The sequence below is a fragment of the Mus pahari genome, chromosome 7 (assembly GCF_900095145.1).
Source record: "Mus pahari chromosome 7, PAHARI_EIJ_v1.1, whole genome shotgun sequence".
Classification (NCBI taxonomy): Eukaryota; Metazoa; Chordata; class Mammalia; order Rodentia; family Muridae; genus Mus; species Mus pahari.
The window spans coordinates 36,844,106-36,861,753 of record NC_034596.1 but is presented as its reverse complement, the minus strand read 5'-3'; positions in this window follow the sequence as shown (position 1 = coordinate 36,861,753).

Below are 17,648 nucleotides of genomic sequence, written 5' to 3'. Positions count from 1 at the left end.
TGTGTGTGTGTGTGTGTGTGTGTGTGTGTGTGTTTGTGTTTGTGTGTACTTACATTTGCATGTATACGTGTAGGTGCATGCCATTTCACAAGTATTGAGGACAGAAGAAAAGTTGGAGAACTTCATTTTGCTTTCCCATCATGTGGGTAACAGGGATCTCACACAGGTTGTTCAACTTAACACCAAGTGGCATCTCACCGGCTTCATCGATGACTGATCCAACATGTGATTTATGCCAGGAGAGGTAGTTCATGCCTGAAACCTTCTGGCCATCATGGAACTAAGAACGGTATGGCCCAGAGACCTACGGTACAACCGAACATGATTGGCCAAAGCAAAACAAAACGGAACAGAAGTCAATGAAATGACTCCTAATAATATTCTGCTATATGCATAAACTGGAACCTAGCCCAAGTATCATCATTTGGTTGGTGGTTTAGTCCCAGGGATCTCTGGGGTCACTGGTTAGTTTATAACTTTTTAAAACAGAATATGCAAGGAAGGAAAAAATAAAGTAAAATAAAATAAAATAAAAAACAGAATATTTTAAGATAAGGTGTTTATAGGAAGCTGAAACGGCCAGATGTTATCAAAGAGTTAAAGCTCCCTTTCTTTTAGGGAAGCTCATTGAGATAGGAAGTAAACAACTCAAAGTAGCTTCAGGAAGTCCCTGAAAGTGACAGATTCTCTAGGAGCCTCCCTGGACAAGATTATGTAAACAACAGAGAAAGCTGAAAGACACTTCCAGACAAGGCAACATGCAAAGAAGACTCTGAGAAAAAATAAGAGCTGAGCTCCCAGCTCTCAGTCAGGGCAAGCTGCACAGCAGACCTGTGAACAGGTTCAGTCCCTTAGAAGAAGATCAGATGAAGCAGAGGGAAAGGAGCAGAGAGCAGCCTGGAAGAGTTCATGGTAGATCAACCGTGAACTCCGACATCCCCCTGCCTCTGCCTCAAGAGTGTGCCAATACCTCTCAGCTTATTTGTCAGAATTTAAATGATTTTATTCGGCTCCTTTCTGTTTATGTTGGCTTTTCCTTTTTTTTTTTTTTTAGTGCTATAATTTACTTGTTTCTAAAGAAACAAGTTTAGGTCTGTACTGGAAAGAGTCTTTTATTTTGAGCTCCTTTAAACACTTAAAGTAAAAAAGTGTAAAAGCGCTGCATATCATTTAAAAAGCGTCATAGTACACAAGTTGTACATAACTATAAAACAAATTAGAGTCTTTGTGGACCATTATAACTTATAAAAATGGAATGCAAATCACATCAAACTGTTTTTTTTTTTATACCATATTGATGACAAATAGTGATAACTTGTCAGGAAAGAAAAATGCACAATTTCATTAAAGTCTTTATCTTGGGAAATATTTTAGAAAATCTTTTATATAATATGATTGAATGTAATAGTCCCTAAGATGAATTTCAGAAAAATCACATTGAGATTTAACTGCATAATAATTGTCATTAAGTTCAAAATGACTTAAACTCTTAGCTTTCTTATTACTGTCTTCAAAGCAGCTCATACAATACATGAAGTGGAGAACCTTATCCATCTTTTCTAAAGGCAAGGTCTTATTCATACTTGCAGGTGAGGACTCAGCCCTGTCTACAAATGTGAATCCTACAGCACATAAAGACCAGTTGTAGACGTTCCTACAATAAAATGGTGTATACACAAAGATTGTGCACATTAGGGAGTCCAAGATATGTTTACTTAAATTGTACCCCTTTATGCCATGTATAATGGAGAGAGAGAGAGAGAGAGAGAGAGAGAGAGAGAGACTGAGAAACAGAGAGATAGAGAGACAGAGAGAGAGAGAGAGAGAGAGAGAGAGAGAGAGAGAGAGAGAGAGAGACTGAGAAACAGAGAGATAGAGAGAGAAGTGTAGGAGAGAGTTTATTATTTTTTTTATTCCTATCTACATTTCCAAGCTACTAATATTTGGAGATTTCTATATTTGAATTAAGTATACTACTAGGTAAAGAAATGAAGAAAGAAAAGGATCAAAGCTGCATTCACTACAGAAGAACTCCCCCCAAAAACCCAAACCAACAAAACAAAAACAAAACAAACAAAACACCCAAATGAGTAAATAGAGTATGCTTCAAATAACAACTCTATTTGGGGCAGGATTCAAAGCCCTCCCCCAAAGGTCCTCCCCTTCATGGCTTGATTACCCTACAGTGAGAGTAGTACAGGGGAGAGGTGGAGTGGTTTGAGAAAGAGCTAGTGGAAGGAAGTTAATCTGTTGGGTATGTGCCTTGGCAGGCGATATTGTAGCCTTGTTTGTTGCGGTAAATGTCCATCCCAAATATGCCTCGGCAATGAAAACACAACTCAGTTGATATGAATACATGCTGTGTGCCTAGATTGGGCAGATCGACCACTACACTACCATCTTCCACATCTATGAGACCCCTTAGAACTTGTGTTTCCTCCAGGCCATGTGCTTCCTCACCTGTGGGGCCATGAGCTGTGATAGGCAGCCTGGTTCCCTGTCAAGCTCAGGCTCTGAACTCAGGTGACCCAGCAGATTCCCTGCAAGGAACAGCAGGTGTTCTGCCACGCCCCTTGGGCCCCTGGCTCTGGTAGCAGTTACAGCTTTCCACAACCTCCCCTCCCCTGCAGAGAGGTGTGTGGCTATCAGTCACATAGGGCAACATACCAAGCTCCTGGTATTCTGTCTGGACTCCATGCCCACAGTTACCTGGCAACAGCCTGGTAGGCCTGGCCCACTATAAAAGGGGCTGTTTTGCCCCCCCTTTCTTACTCTTACTCTCTTACTCCTGCTTCTCTCTCTCACCCTATTGCCCACCTCTCTGCAGTCCCTTCCGCTCTCTCCATGAGGCCATGGCTGGCCACTACTTCTCTAATCTCTCACTTTCTCTTCCTTTCTCTGTCTCCACTACCCTCTTAGCTCCCCTTCCCAGACACTCCTCCCTGCAAAAAGTATTTAACCACAAGTTCAGTTCGCCCTGAAGAAGGAGGAATGGGTGGGTAGGGCAGCTGGGGGGAGGTATAGGAGACTTTGGGGATAGCATTTGAAATGAAAATGAAGTAAATACCTAATAAAAATTGAAAAACAATGCCTTAAAACCATGAACTGCCTCTTCTCATTAGGATCCTTTGTGCTGGAGCAATGGAGCAGGCCTTTCTCTAAAGAGCTGCAAGTCTTATCTCACATAGAAGGCCTCTCAGCATTTCCAGACAGGTGTCCCAAAAGCAGGGAAAAGAGTCAGAAAGATCCCCCCCCCCCGTTAGGAGTCCAAAAAGAACACTAAGCTATGCAACCATAAAGTATTTGCACAGGACCCAGTTCAGACTCATATCGGTCTGTGTTTCTTGATTTAGTCCCGTGAGCCCCTATGGGACCTGCTTAATTGATTCTGTGGGCAGTGTTCTTGTGTTGTCCTTGACCTCTCTGGTTCTCATAGTTCTTCCTCCCCATCTTCTGCAGGAATACTTTGACTTCATCTGAATTTAGCTGTGGGTCTCTGCATGTGCTCTCATCAGTTGTTAGATGACAGTTCATTGATGACAGTTGCGATAGTCACAAATAGATAGGTATAGCAGAATCTTATTAGTAATTTCTTTAACCATTTTTGGCCTGCAAATCTGTCAGGTGTGGGCTCCTTCCCATGGTGTGGGTCTCAAGCTAGGCTTATTATTGATTGGTTGGCCAAGCCCACAAATTCTGCTCTACCTAATTACCCCAGCACATCTTACAGATGGACAGATTATAAATCTGTTTTCTGGATGGGTTGATGTCCCAGTTCCACTCCTGGGAACCTTGTTTGGTCAAAGACAAAGGCTCATTTAAGCTTCTTGTTCCCCATTACTATGGGTCATCTCTAGGGTCACTCATAGATTCCAGGGAGTTTCTAATGCACTATGTTCCTAAATTGCCCCCAAACATCCCTGAATTCTAGAAGTCTCTCCCAGTATTCTCTTCCTCTATTCACCCCCTCCACATCTCCCCTTCCCCCCATTTCCATCCCTACCTCCTCACAGCACACAAGCAAAATCTGTTCTATTTTCACTTCCTGGGGAAATCCATGTCTCCTTCCTTGAGCTCTTCTAGTTAGCCTAGGACTGTGGACTGTAGCATAATTTTCCTTTGCTTGATAGTTAACGTCTACCTATAAGTGAGCACATACCATGTTTGTCATTCTTGGTTTGGGTTCCTTCACTCAAGGTGCTTTTTTCCCTAGTTCTAATTATTAGCTGTAGGAACTTTCTGCTGGGATGTGGGATTTGGGGGTGAGGGGGTGTCACCTATGTATACTGTCATATCATCTGTAAATAATACTTTACAGATACTTTGAATTCTCCCTTTCTAATTTATATCCCCTTGATATCCTTCATTTGTTGAATTGCTCCTGTGGAGAGGGTAGACAGCACTTTCTTGTTCGTGATTCTAGTGGGATTACTTTTGAGTTTCTCTCCATTTAATTTGATATTGGCTATAGGCTTCCTGTAAATTGCCTTTAATATGTTTTGGTACATCCTTTCTATCTTTGATCGCTTCAAGAATTTTATCATGAAGGTGTGATGCATTTTGTCAAAGGATTTTTGGTATCTAATGAGATAATATGGGGTTTATTTTCTTTCAGTTTGTTGATATGTTGGATTATATTGATTTTCATATGTTCCCTTGCATCTTTGGGATAAAGCCTACTTGATCATGATGGATGACCTTTTCGATGTGATCATTAATTTAGTTTGGAAGTATTTTATTGAGGATTTTCACATTGATGTTCATGAAGGATATTGGTAATTATCTTTTTTTTTTTTTTTTTATCTTTGTGCCATTTGGCTATCAGGTTAACTGTTAGCCACATACAATAAAATCTGTTTCAAGAGCTTTAGCTCTTTGAAAGTCTGGTAAAATTCTAAGGTCAAACCATCTGGTCTTCCTTTTTTTTAGAATGGGCTTTTTAATGACTGCTTCTATTCATTCCCTTAGGGGTGATAGGTCGATATAACTTTGGAAAGTAGTATTTATTGAAAAAATTATGCATTTCTTTTAGGTTTTCCAGTTTTGTGGATTATAGAGTTTTGAAGTATGAACTAATAATTCTTTGGATTTCTTCAGTGTCTATTATTACTTTTCTTTTCTGGTTTTGTTAATTTGGCTATTCTTCCTCTGTCCTTAGTTAGTTTAGATAAGGGTTGGCAATTCTTGTGATTTTTCCCAAAAATGAACAAACAAAAACCAAACAAAAAACCAAAAAACCACAGCTCTTTGTTTCATTGGATTTTTTTTTTGTTCCTTTTGTTTCTATTTTTGATTTCATTCCACAGTTTCATTATCTTCTACCCTCTACTCTTCTTGGGTGTGCTTGCATCTCTTTCTTTTAGAGGTTTAAGATGTGCCGTTAGGTAGCTAATATGACATCTCTCCAATTTCTGCATGAAGGCACTGAATGCTATGAACATTCTTCTCTTAACACTGCTTTCATTGTGTTCCATGAGACTGAGTATATTATGTTTTCATTTTCAAATTCTAGGAAGTCTTTCATTTCTTTCTTTATTTCTGTCTTGACTCCTTAGACATTCAGTAGAGAATTGTTCAGTTTCTATGAGTTTGTAGGCTTTAATTTTGCAAGACGGGGTGTGTTTCTGTTGAAGTCTAGCTGTAATGCATCATGGTCTGATAAGATATATGGGGTTACTTCAATTTTCTTGGATCTGTTGAGATTTGCTTTGTGACAAAGTTTATGGTCAGGTTTAGATAAAGATCTCTGAGGAGTGTTGAGAGGAGTAAGTACTCTTTTGTGCTTGGGTAAAATGTTCTATAGGTATCTGTTAGATTCATTTAGTTCATAACAGCTGTTAGCTTTATTTTTTTGTTTAGTTTCTGTCTGGATGACCTATCAATTAGTAAGATTGGGGTACTAAATTCTACCACTATTAATGTTTGAGGTTCAATATGTGATTTAAGATTTAGTAATGCCTCTTTTACAAATGTTGTAACCCTTGGTTTTTGTGGCATAGATGTTAAGAATTGAGATGTTTTATTGGTGAATTTTTCCTCTGATGAGTATGAAGTATCCTTCTCTATCTTTTTTGATTAATTTTAGTTATAAGTCTATTTTGTTAGATGTTCCAGTGGCTACCCTAACTTGTTTCTTGGGTTCATTCTCTTGGAAAATTTTTTTCTAACGTTTTACTCTTGTGTAATGTCTATCTTTGATGTTGAAAAGTATTTCTTGGATGCAGGAATATGATGAATTCTGTTTTCACATATATTCTGTTAACATGTGACCTCTTTTAAAATTAAATTATTAATTTATTTATTCACTTTGCATCCCAATATCAGCCTCCCTCTCCTCCCAGTACCCACTCACGCTGATTCCCATTTTTCTGAGAAACCACTAAATTAATTTCCAGGCTGTTTGTACAAGTTTGCACTCCCACCAGGAGTGGAGGAGTGTTCCCCCTTGCTTGACAATCTTGACAGCATGTGCTGTCCCTTGAGTTTTTTTATCTTAGAGATGCATGTGGTTTTATTTCTGGGTCTTTGATTTGATTCCATTGATCAACCTGTTTCTATACAAACACCATGGAGTTATTATTATTTCTGTGGAGAACAGCTTTATGTTAGGGACGATGATACCTTCAGGAATGCTTTTATTGTTCAGGATGGTTTTATTGTTAGAATTGGTTTTTTTTTTTGTTTGTTTTTGTTTTTTCATATGAAGTCAAGAATTATCTTTCTAGATATGGAAAAAATCATGTTGGAATTTTGATGGGGGCTGTATTGAATCTGTAGATTGCTTTTTGTAAGATGGCCATTTTTTGCTATGTTAATTCTACTGACCCATGAGCATGGGAGTTCTTCCACGGTCTGATTTCAATTTCCTTCTTCAGGGACTTGAAATTCTTGTCATACAGGTCTTGCTTAGTTAGATTTATACCAACATATTATATATTATTATTTATTATTTATATTAATTTAAATTATTTGTGGCTATTGTGAAGGGTATTGTCTCTCTAACTTCTTTCTCAGCCCATTTATCACTTGTATAGAGGAATACTGACTTCTTTGAGTTAATTTAGTCTGTAGACACTCTGCTGAAGGTGTTTACCAGCTGTAGGAGTTCTTTGGTAGAATTTTTAGAGACGCTAATGTACACTACCGTACCATCTGTGACTAACGTTACTTTGATTTCTTTCTTTCCAATCTGTATCCACTTGATCTCCTTTAGTTTTTTCTTTTTGTTTTGTTTTTTGTTTTTTAAATTGTTCTAGCCAGAATTTCAAGTACTATATTGAAGAGATAGGAAGACATTGGATGGCCTTGTCTTGGCCCTGATTTTAGTGAAGTTGCTTTAAATATTTCTCCATTTAATTTGGTGTTGGCTATTGGCTTGCTATATGTTGCATTTTTTATGTTTATGTATGTGCATTTTATCTCTGATCTTTCCAAGACCCTTAGCAGGAACGCTTGGTAGAATTTTATTGGGGATGATTGTATCAATGTTCTTAAGGGAAATTACAGAAATTGTTCTGAAATTCTGTTTTTGTTGAGTTTTTATATGATTTAGGTATCAGGGTGACTGGGGATTTATGGAATAAGTTTTCCAATGTACTTTCTGCTTCTATTTTGAGGAATAGTTTGAGGAGTGTTGGTATTAGCTCTTCTTTGAAAATCTGGTAGAATTCTGCTCTAAATTCATCTGGCCCGGACCCCTCCCCGCACCCCTCCCCCCACACCTCTGTTTAGTTGGGAGACTTTTATTGAGTGCATCTATTTCCTTAGGGGTTATAGGACTCGTCAGATAGTTCACTTGATCTTGATTCAGTTTTGGTAATGCATCTGTCTAGAAAGCCATCCATTTCATTTAAATTTTCCAGTTTTGTGGAGTGCAGGTTTCTGATGTAAGACCTAATAATTCCGTGAAGTTACTCAGTGTCTGTTTTTATGTCTGCATTGTTTCTGATTTTGTTAATTTGGGAGTTGTCTCTCTGCCTTTTAGTCAGCTTTGCTAAAGGTTTGTCTATTTTGTTGATTTTATCAAAGAACAAGCTCCCTGGTTTTGTTGATTCACTGTATTGTTTTCTTTGTGTCTAATGTATCGATTTCATCCTTGACTTTGATTATTTCCCACTGTCTACTCCTCCTAGTTGTGCTTGATTCCTTATTTTCTAGAGCCTTCAGGTGTATTTTTAATTAACTTTTCATGAGAACTTTACAATTTCTTTATGATTGCACTTAACGCCATGAACTTTAGCACTGTCTTCATAGTGTCCTATATATTGGAATATGTTGTGCCCTTATTTTCATTGAAGTCTGGAAAGTTTTTAATTTCTTTTTCATTTCTTCCCTGACCCAGTGATCATTGAATAGAGAATTGTTCAGTTTCCATGAGTGTGTAGGTTTTCTGTTGTTTCTGTTGTTGTTGAAGTCCATGGTGATCTGATAAGATATGTGGGGTAATTTCAGTTTTCTTGTATCTGTTGAGGCTTGATTTGTGAATGGTTATATTGTCAATTTTGGAGTAGATTACATGTAGTGCTGAGAAGAGGATATATTCTTTTGTGTTTGGGTAAATGTTCTATTGATGTCTGTTGAATCATAACCTATGTTAGTTTTAGTATTTTTCTGTTTATTTTCTGTCTTGACTGCCAAATGATGACTTTTGGTGATGTCATCATCAATGATGTCCACTGATGAGAGTAGGGTTTTGAAGTCTCCCACTATTAGTTTGTGGGGTTCAATGTGTGATTTAAGCTTTAATAATATTTCTTTTATAAATATGTGTGCCCTTGCATTCAGGGCATAGATGTTCAAAATTGAGATGTCCTCTTGTTAGATTTTTTTTTTCTTTAATGAGTATAAAGTATCTTCCCTGTCTATTTGATTATTTTTGGTTGAAAGTCTGTATTATTAGATATTAGAATGTTTATCCCAGCTTGGGTATTTCTTGGGTATGTTTGCTTGGAAAAACTTTATCCATCCCTTTATATTGTGATATCTTTCTTGGTGAGATATGTTTCTTGTTGTGTACAGCAGAATGATGGATTCTGTTTAAGCATCCATTCTTTTAGCCTCTGCCTGTTTACTGGAGAAATGAGTCCATTGATGTTGAGAGGTATTAATGACCAATGATTGTAAATTCCTGTTATTTTAAGGGTATGTGCGTGTGTGTTTATGTGTGTGCTTCTTCTATTGGTTTTAATGGTGTGAAATTATTTATTTCTTGTGTTTTCTCGAGTATAATTACCCTTATTGTAGTGGAGTTTTCTTTCTAGTATCCTCTGTGGGGTTGGTTTAATCAAAGGTATTGTTTAAATTTGTAAATTTTTTTTTCATGGAATATCTTGGCTTCTCCATCTATGGTGATTCAAAGATTTGATGAGTATTGTACTCTGTGCTGATATCTGTGGCCTCTTAGGATGTACAAGACATCTGTCCAGGCCCTGCTAGCCTCTAAAGCTTCAGTGGAAAATCTGAGTGTCATTCTGATAGGTCTGCTTTTATATGTTACTTGGCCTTCTTCCCTTGGAGCTTTTAAAATTTGTTCTTTGTTCTGTATATTTAATGTTTTGATTATTTTCTAGGGTTCTCTCTCTCTCTCTCTCTCTCTCTCTCTCTCTCTCTCTCTCTCACCTTCTTGGTGCATAAGCTTATTATTTGTTTATAGGCATCTATTTCTTTAGGTTAGGAAATTTTTCTTCTATGATTTTGTTGAAGATATGTTCTGGGCCTTTGAACTAGGTATTTTCTCCTTTGTCTATGCCTATTATTCTTTGTTTTGTTGGATTTTCATATAGTCCCAAATTTCCTGGACTTCTTAGATGTTATGAACTTTTCAGATTTTGCACTTTCTTTGACTGATATATTGATTTATTCTATATATCTATTGTGTATTCTGAGGTTCTCTCTTTCATCATCTGTCCTCTAGTTATGATGCTAACATCTATAGTTCCAGTTCTCTTTCCTAGGTTTTCCATTTCCTGGACTGCCTTGATCTTTTTACTGGAGAACTGGGTTCATTGATACTAATAGATATTAACGATTAATAATCATTTATTCCTATTATTTTTATGTTGTTGTTGATAATAGTCTGTGTGTATTTCCCTTCTTTTGTTTTTGTTGGTGTGCATTTATTTATTTCCTATATGTTTTTGCATGTATGTTGAACTCCTTCAATTGGAGTTTTTCTTTTTGTTTCTTATGTAAGGCTGAATTTGTGCATAGATTGTTTAAACTGAACTTTATCATGAAGTGTGTTATTTTCTCCCTCTATGGTAACTAAAATTTTACTGGGTAGAGCAGTTTTTGACGGCATCTGTGGTCTATTAGAGTCAGCAGGACATGTGTCCAGGCCCGTCTGGCTTTTAGAGTTTCCATTGAGAAGTTGGGTATAATTCTAATAGGTTTGCTTATATATATTACTCGACATTTTCCTTTGTAGCTTTTAATATTCTTACTTTGTTCTGTACGTTTAGTGTTTTGATTGTTATGTTGAATAGGGACTTTCTTTTCTGATCTAATCTATTTGTTATTCTGTAAGTCTCTTGTACCTTTTCAGCCATTGGCTTTAGGTTAGGAAAATTTTCTTCTATGATTTTGTAAAAATGTCTTACGGGACCTGTTATTCTACTTTTATTATTCTTAGCTTTGGTCTTTCCACAGCGTTCCAGATTTCTTGGATGTTTTGTGTCTGGAATTTTTTAAGTGTAACATTTCTTCTTTTGATTGATGTATCTATTTCTACAGTTGCATCTTCTAACTTAGATTCTCTCTTCCATCTTTTATATTCTGTTGGTGATTCTTACACAGGTAATTCTTGTTCACTTACCTTGATTTCCCACTACCAGACTTCCCTAGGTCCTGCTTTCTTTATTGTGTCTATTAGCATTTTGAGATCTTAAAGAGTTTTATTCATTCCTTTAACTCTTGGTTTTCTCTTGGCTTTCTTTAAGGCATCTATTCATTTCTTTGAAAGTTTTTGTTTGTCTTTTCCTTGATTTTTTTTTAAAGGGATCTATTCATTTCATTTTAAGAACCTCTATCGTCTTTATAAAGTTTGTTTTAAGGTCCTTTTCTTATGTTTCAGCTAAGATATTCAAGGATTGCTGTCATAGGAGAGCTGGGCTGGTAGTAACTTATCACCCTGCCTGTTGTTGGTTGTGTTCTAATGCTGGTGTCTTGGTAAATGGGTTCTTGGTAATTACAAGTCCAGTGCCTATTTCTGAGTTTTTGTTGAGTGGGTGGGTATTTTTTCTTTGGTGTCTGTTTCCTCTCTGGTTTTCTGGAATGGGTGGCCTGTGGTGTAATGGAAAGTATCCACTAGTATTGGTAACTGGGGTAACTTCTAGTCTAGTGTAGGTGTGGGGTTTCAGCCCTAGTTTGAGACTTAAGTTCCATTGACTGCTGTGGCCTCTGTCTGGTTCAGCTGGGAGTCCTTTGCAGGAGTTGGTTGAGGACCCAGATATGGTGAGTGAGGGGTTGCCTGGGAATGTACTGAGCAGGGATTGTGTTAGGGTGACCAGGTTACTTGTGCTGTTGTGGATTTGGTGGCCAGTGTAGCCTCTGGTCAAGCAGAGGGTGTTCACTGGAGCTGGCAGACTGAATACTGTGAGAAAGAATGCTTGGGATTGAGTGGCCAGGAATAGAAAAAGTAGGAGCAGTTCATGGGCAAGAAGTCTACTGGGGTTTTGTTGACTAGTGTAGAGTCTGGAGGGGAAGGAGGGTTCCCACAGTAATTGTGAGCTAGGATGTAGTGATGATAGGGGACAGAGGTTGGGAGTAGGATGGGCAGACCCTGATGGTGTGTTTGGATCCATGGGCATAGGGATTACTTGGTATTCTTGGTGAAGGTGTGGCCTCTGGTAGAACAGGGGCTTCCACAGGAGTTCTCAACTGCGAGATCAGTTGTGTTTTGGCTAAGATCTATCTTTTTAAGGCAATTTAAAGGACAAGACAAAATGGAGTTTTGAAGGAATAGGTGTCCTGAACACTATAAAACTAATACTGTAAGAAATTTGTTATGTTTGATTTAAGTTAATGTTTACTGTGATAGGACCTCGACTCATGTGGAAGATGGGTTTGGGGTATGTCTGTGAGGATGGATGCCTTGATTATGTTGATTTGCTTTGGGAAGACCCATGTTAATTTTGGAGAGGACCACTTTGCATGCTGAATGCTGGACTGAGTGAGAAGGAGTGAGGAACTGAGCATACACACTCATTGTGCTCTTTTTCCCCCTTATCTTATTCTTCCTTTTCTTCCATTACCTCCTCCTCCTCCTCTTCTTTTTCCATTGAAAAACAATGTCTTATTGTGGGTGTATGTTCTTGTGTGTGTGCCATGGTATACATGCAGAGGTAAGAAGATAACTTTTCTCCTACCACCTTTATTTGGGTTCCAGGGCTAGATTCCAGGTAAAAGGTTTTGCAGCAAACATTTTACCCAGTGAGCCTGCATGTAGGCCCTGAATTTTTCTTTTGACCACACATGCAGTGTGCCCAGCTTCCTCAGTCTCCTTGCCATGATGAGCTGTAACCAGAAACTATGAGCCAAATAAATCCTTTCTTCTTCAAGCTGCCTTTGTCATAATATTTTATTTCAGCAGCTGGAAACAAAATTTAAACAGATCAGTTTAGATATGCATTACTGAAAGAAATATAAATCACATTATAAGGGAAAACAACTCTCTGTGACTAAGGTACAATGTGACTGTCCTGAATACTGCTGCTGTGAGAGAAAAGAAAGAGCTAGGCATGATGCTACATATCTCTAAAGAATTGTGAGCTCAAGATAAGTCTGAGATACATATGGATTGTCTGTGTCCAAAAACTGAAGAAAAGAAAGGAAAGCTTTATGAGTCCTAGAACAGAGTTTCTGCTGTCTGGACATGGACCCGCCCAAGGACAGATAGCGAGATTTCATGGTGGCTTTGAAGTTCCATGCAAGGCAGTCTTCCAGGGTGATTAGAGTCTGTCTGACTTTAACCTCAGTATTACATGACACATTTGCTAAGAAATGTCCTAGATAACTTTGCCTCTGTGGAATTTTAGAAGTCTAAAGAAAAATCGTGAAGTTTGCACTGGATTTAAGGAGGTGGAATATGCTATCTGTATTAATCCCTGTGTTTGAGAATATTGTCTTTATATTTAGAAAAAAAAGTAGAAGGGAATATTACACTTTCTTAACCTTGAAAGAATTATGGGGGACATTATTTTTCAAGTTTTTAATTTTGTAAATTTTTGTTTTTGATTTTTTTTTTTTTTTCGTGGTGAATCCCAGAAATCAAACTCAGCTGATTGGACTTGATCACTAAGTGCCTTTGTGCATTGAGCTATCTGAAAGCGCCACGGGTTTTTTTTTTTTTTTTTTTTTTAAATTTTTATTTATTTATTTATTTTTTTGAATGCCAGGGTAGCCATTTCATTAACTACTGTATCTCAAAGTGTTTGATGGGGAATTCTGGAATCACCAGATGGTGTATGAAAATCAAAGAAAAATGTAGACTAGCAAAAATAAGGCTTATAAAGTAGATCAACAGTTCAAGGAATCATCAAGCTCATTTTAAAAATGAGTCAGGAAATAAGTTGACTTTGTATTCATCATGTAGCATAGATACCTTGCTTCCTGTGACATGGTTTGAGTGTCTGTTAAGGTTTGTGTGTGATGTGTTTTCTATTTTTTTTTTTTTTGTATTTATGTTTCCTGAGCTTACTGGGCAGAAGGGAAACATGGGGAGAAGAGAAGGGATGATAAGGATATATTTAAAAGGTACCCATCAATCCTGCCTGAAAAATTTATGGTGCAGTAGATGCCATTCATCTCTAACCACAATCTATCTACTAAAATAGGTATTCTCATACCTTTCCAGTACTCCATGGGGATTTTCCTTTAAGGTGCATTTGTGAGGGGTTCAACTAAAAATAAGTAAGCATTTAAAAATAGAGTAAATATATTTATAAGGTATGAAACTAAATGCACATGTATTAAACGACCTTGTAGTTTATATTTATCTTTTCCTTTCGTTGAACAGCATATGAAACACAACTGGAAATAAAATCAGCATTCATCAAAATTAGCATTGTCTCATGTATAGGTACAGTAAAAATGATTTCACTATCTGAAATGCTAGTATCTAACACTTATTATAAGAGGTGTTCTTTTTCTTTTTTCTTTTTGATCCTGGACATCAAACCTAGGGCCTAGAACATAATAGGTAAGTGTTTCACCACTGAATAAGAGTCCTAGCCCTAGGAACATGCTTTCCACATTTTAATGTAAATGCTGTCCTAGATCCTACAATTTATCAACTCATAATCTATAAATACTTGGAAGGAAGATCTTGTCTTCATTTCCAGAGTCCTAGGATGATCCACAAACAGCTATTTTTTAAAAATATATTTTTAATATTAACTGCTTCATAGATACATAGAAATTGTACATAAGTGGGTATCTTGTAGTATTTGCTGTGGTCAAATCAGAATAGATGTATTTATCTTCTCAAACAACTTTTCATTTCTTTATGTCAAAAACATTAGAAATTTGCCCATCTAGAGTATTTTATTATATATATATATATATATATATATATATATATATTGCTTATGTATGTGCACCCTACTTTCATGCCTGATAGCTAAAGAGAACAAAAGAGAACATCAGACCTCCTGGGACTGTAGTTACCAATGGTTGTATAATGAATGCCATGTGGGCACTGGGAACTGAATGTAGGCCATCTGGAAGACCAGCACATGCTTTAAACCTCAGAGCCGTCATTCTGGCCACTTTTGCTTTTAGAAATATAGCACAGAGTATTGTTGTCAGTAGATACTACACTCCATAGTAGTATACCAGAAACGTCCTCCCAATCTAGTATCTATTGAAAGGTTTAGAGGAGTCTTGCTTGATTCCCCTAGGTTTACAAGGAAGCATGTGAACGTAGTAGAAGCAAAGTGAAGTGAGCAGATCAGCTTTCCAAGACAATGAGGGGCTGAGGGTTCAGATCATCCCCTACATTTTTAATCAGAGTCAAGTGAAACATTGAACCTGTCCATTAACTACACTATACTTTCCCAAGTGTAAAACATAAGTTTGACCTCAGATAATGCAGACACTCCTGTTTCTTTTCCTTGTGTTTCTAAAGATTTAATTTTACTTTAAATTGTGTGTGTGTGTGTGTGTGTGTGTGTGTGTGTGTGTGCACGTGCGCATGCGTGCGTACACGTGAATGTGTTGTGGATTTCAGAGGAGGATGTCAAGTCTACTGAAGGTCCACTTACAGGTGGTTGTCAATTATCAGACATAGATGCCTAGAACTAAATTGGGTCCCTGGAAGATGGACAAGTGTTTCTACCCACTGAGCCATCTCTCTATCTCCCTCTCTTCTTACTTAAGACTTACTGATTTTTCCTTTATACGGGAGTGAGTGTCTGCATGTACGTATCTACACCACTTTACAACCTAGGACATTGTTCAAGATGTGGCATGGCTAACACAATTATTTGTCAGTCATGCCAGGTCACAGAACTAGAAATTAGAAATGATCTGTCAAGTTAGATTCATTTTAGCCAGAAAAAGAAACTCAGCTACGTTTACTTCAGTTGTAAGGAGGTCATTATGAGTGCATGGATTAGAAAAAAAATGAGAACTTTGAGATTCACTCCACTGTAACTCCAAGGCTGTAAGCATCTGAGGCTGTAGCACTGAGAACAAACCATCCGCTTAAGGAGTCAGGTGTGCCCTATGCTTCTCTTTCTGCCACTCCAATCTGTAGGCTGTGCAGTGTATCTCCTCATTCTTCACCCTAGCCTGCACTCTTGCCTCTGTCTTACCCAGACTTCCAGCTTCCATTCTCATCACCGTCTGCTTTTCTTTGCTTCTTACATGGAAATTATATGAGATAAGATTTGCTTTAGCAAGCAATTCCAGAGCTGAGGTAATTGGCCAGCCTAAGACTTGGCTGACTTCAGACATACTCCCATCACACCATCTGTGACAATAGTAGTAGTGTCTCACACATTGCATAATGGCTCCTATAAACTGGACTACAATTGAGTAGTCCAGCAACAAAGCATGACTAATTAGAGTCATGGGCAAATAATGGCATCAAAATTGCTGCTTTCAGTCAGCACAATGCTATAAGAAGTATCACAGTTATCATAATGCACAGTAAGGTGACCAGTCATTCTCTCTGTATTTATTGAGCCATGTTTTCCTTCAAATACTGTACTAGAAAATAAACTCCAGAAGACAACACAAGAAACAGAGTAATCTCTGGGTCAAATATGAATTGGGATATAAGAAACAATCCATAAAAGAAATTATCATGGCAAAATGTCATGTGCACAATTAAAATTGGATGCAAAGTTCTGTTTATCATTGGGAAAGGCAGTTACTTTTTGCGGATTAAGTTTAGGCATGAATGAATAATACTAGTTATGGATGTTTGTGGACAGCAATGCAGGGTACTGTAGTAATTTGCAAAATAAATTTGCAAACATATAATAGTATGGTTACAGAGTACTGGCTTAAGTACTAAGGTATTTCTCAGAAGACAATACAAGAATGGGGTGGCGTGAGAATTCTGAGTGCTTGTGAGAATGCTCATAAAAATAAGACCCAAAAAACAAACCAAAACAACAAACAACAACAAAAACACATAAACAAGACAAGGTTCTTGTGATCTCAGTTTCTTCAAACCACGAAATTGTTTTTAGAATGTGTTTTCATTCTCTTCCTAGGTTTTAACAGTTAGAGAATGTCTTTACTTTAGCTGTTGCCAAATTCAGGTTAAACATTTACTGAGAACTCAACCTCTACTGTGACAATCTTGGGTTACAAACTAGGCAAGATGGTGCCAGTCTGCTCACAGAAAATGCTTAAATGGAGAAACAATATGACCTAATTTACATTTAAAGAGATTTATGCTGAGCACAGTGGCTCACACCTTCAATTTCAGGTCTAGAAGATAGAGAAAGGCAGATTTCTGATGTTTCCAAGACCAAGGCCAGTGTGGTCTACATAGTGAGTTCCAGGATAGCCAAGGCTACATAGAAAGATCCTGTCTTAAAAACAAACAAACAAACAAAAGCAAACCAAAAATTAAAAAATAATTTTTAGTTATGGGCATAGAGTATATCTCATGTGAGTACATGCATGTGAATTCAGTCACCCATGATGTGAGTTTCATGGGATACTGTGCAGCTGGAGGAATGGTATCTGAAATTGATCACTGACTTTTACACATATGCATGCCTCTGTGCCATGCACACAGGCACATACATGAACATGCACATACAGAACATAATGATACAATTTGTCTTGAGCAGCTAGATACCCAACAATACTATTTATCACATAAAGGATACCAGCATGTAAGAAACTTGTTAGTATCTAAATATTGTATAATGACTCTCAGAAATGTCTCCTCCTTTTACAACTGTTTTCTGGGTTACTGTAGCTGAAAATGTGGAATCTTTATTTCCCAGATGCTCTGTCATTAGGATTTGTCAATGAGCAACTATGCATGACACTTTGAAGCTTGCCAAGAAGGAGAAGACATTGATCTTGTGTAGTTGAATGACATAGGAAATGGCAGGCATGGGACTTTGCCCAGTACCCACTCTGTGTTCCGTGAGGGTCAGCAGCTTGAGTAGTGCAAGCGGATG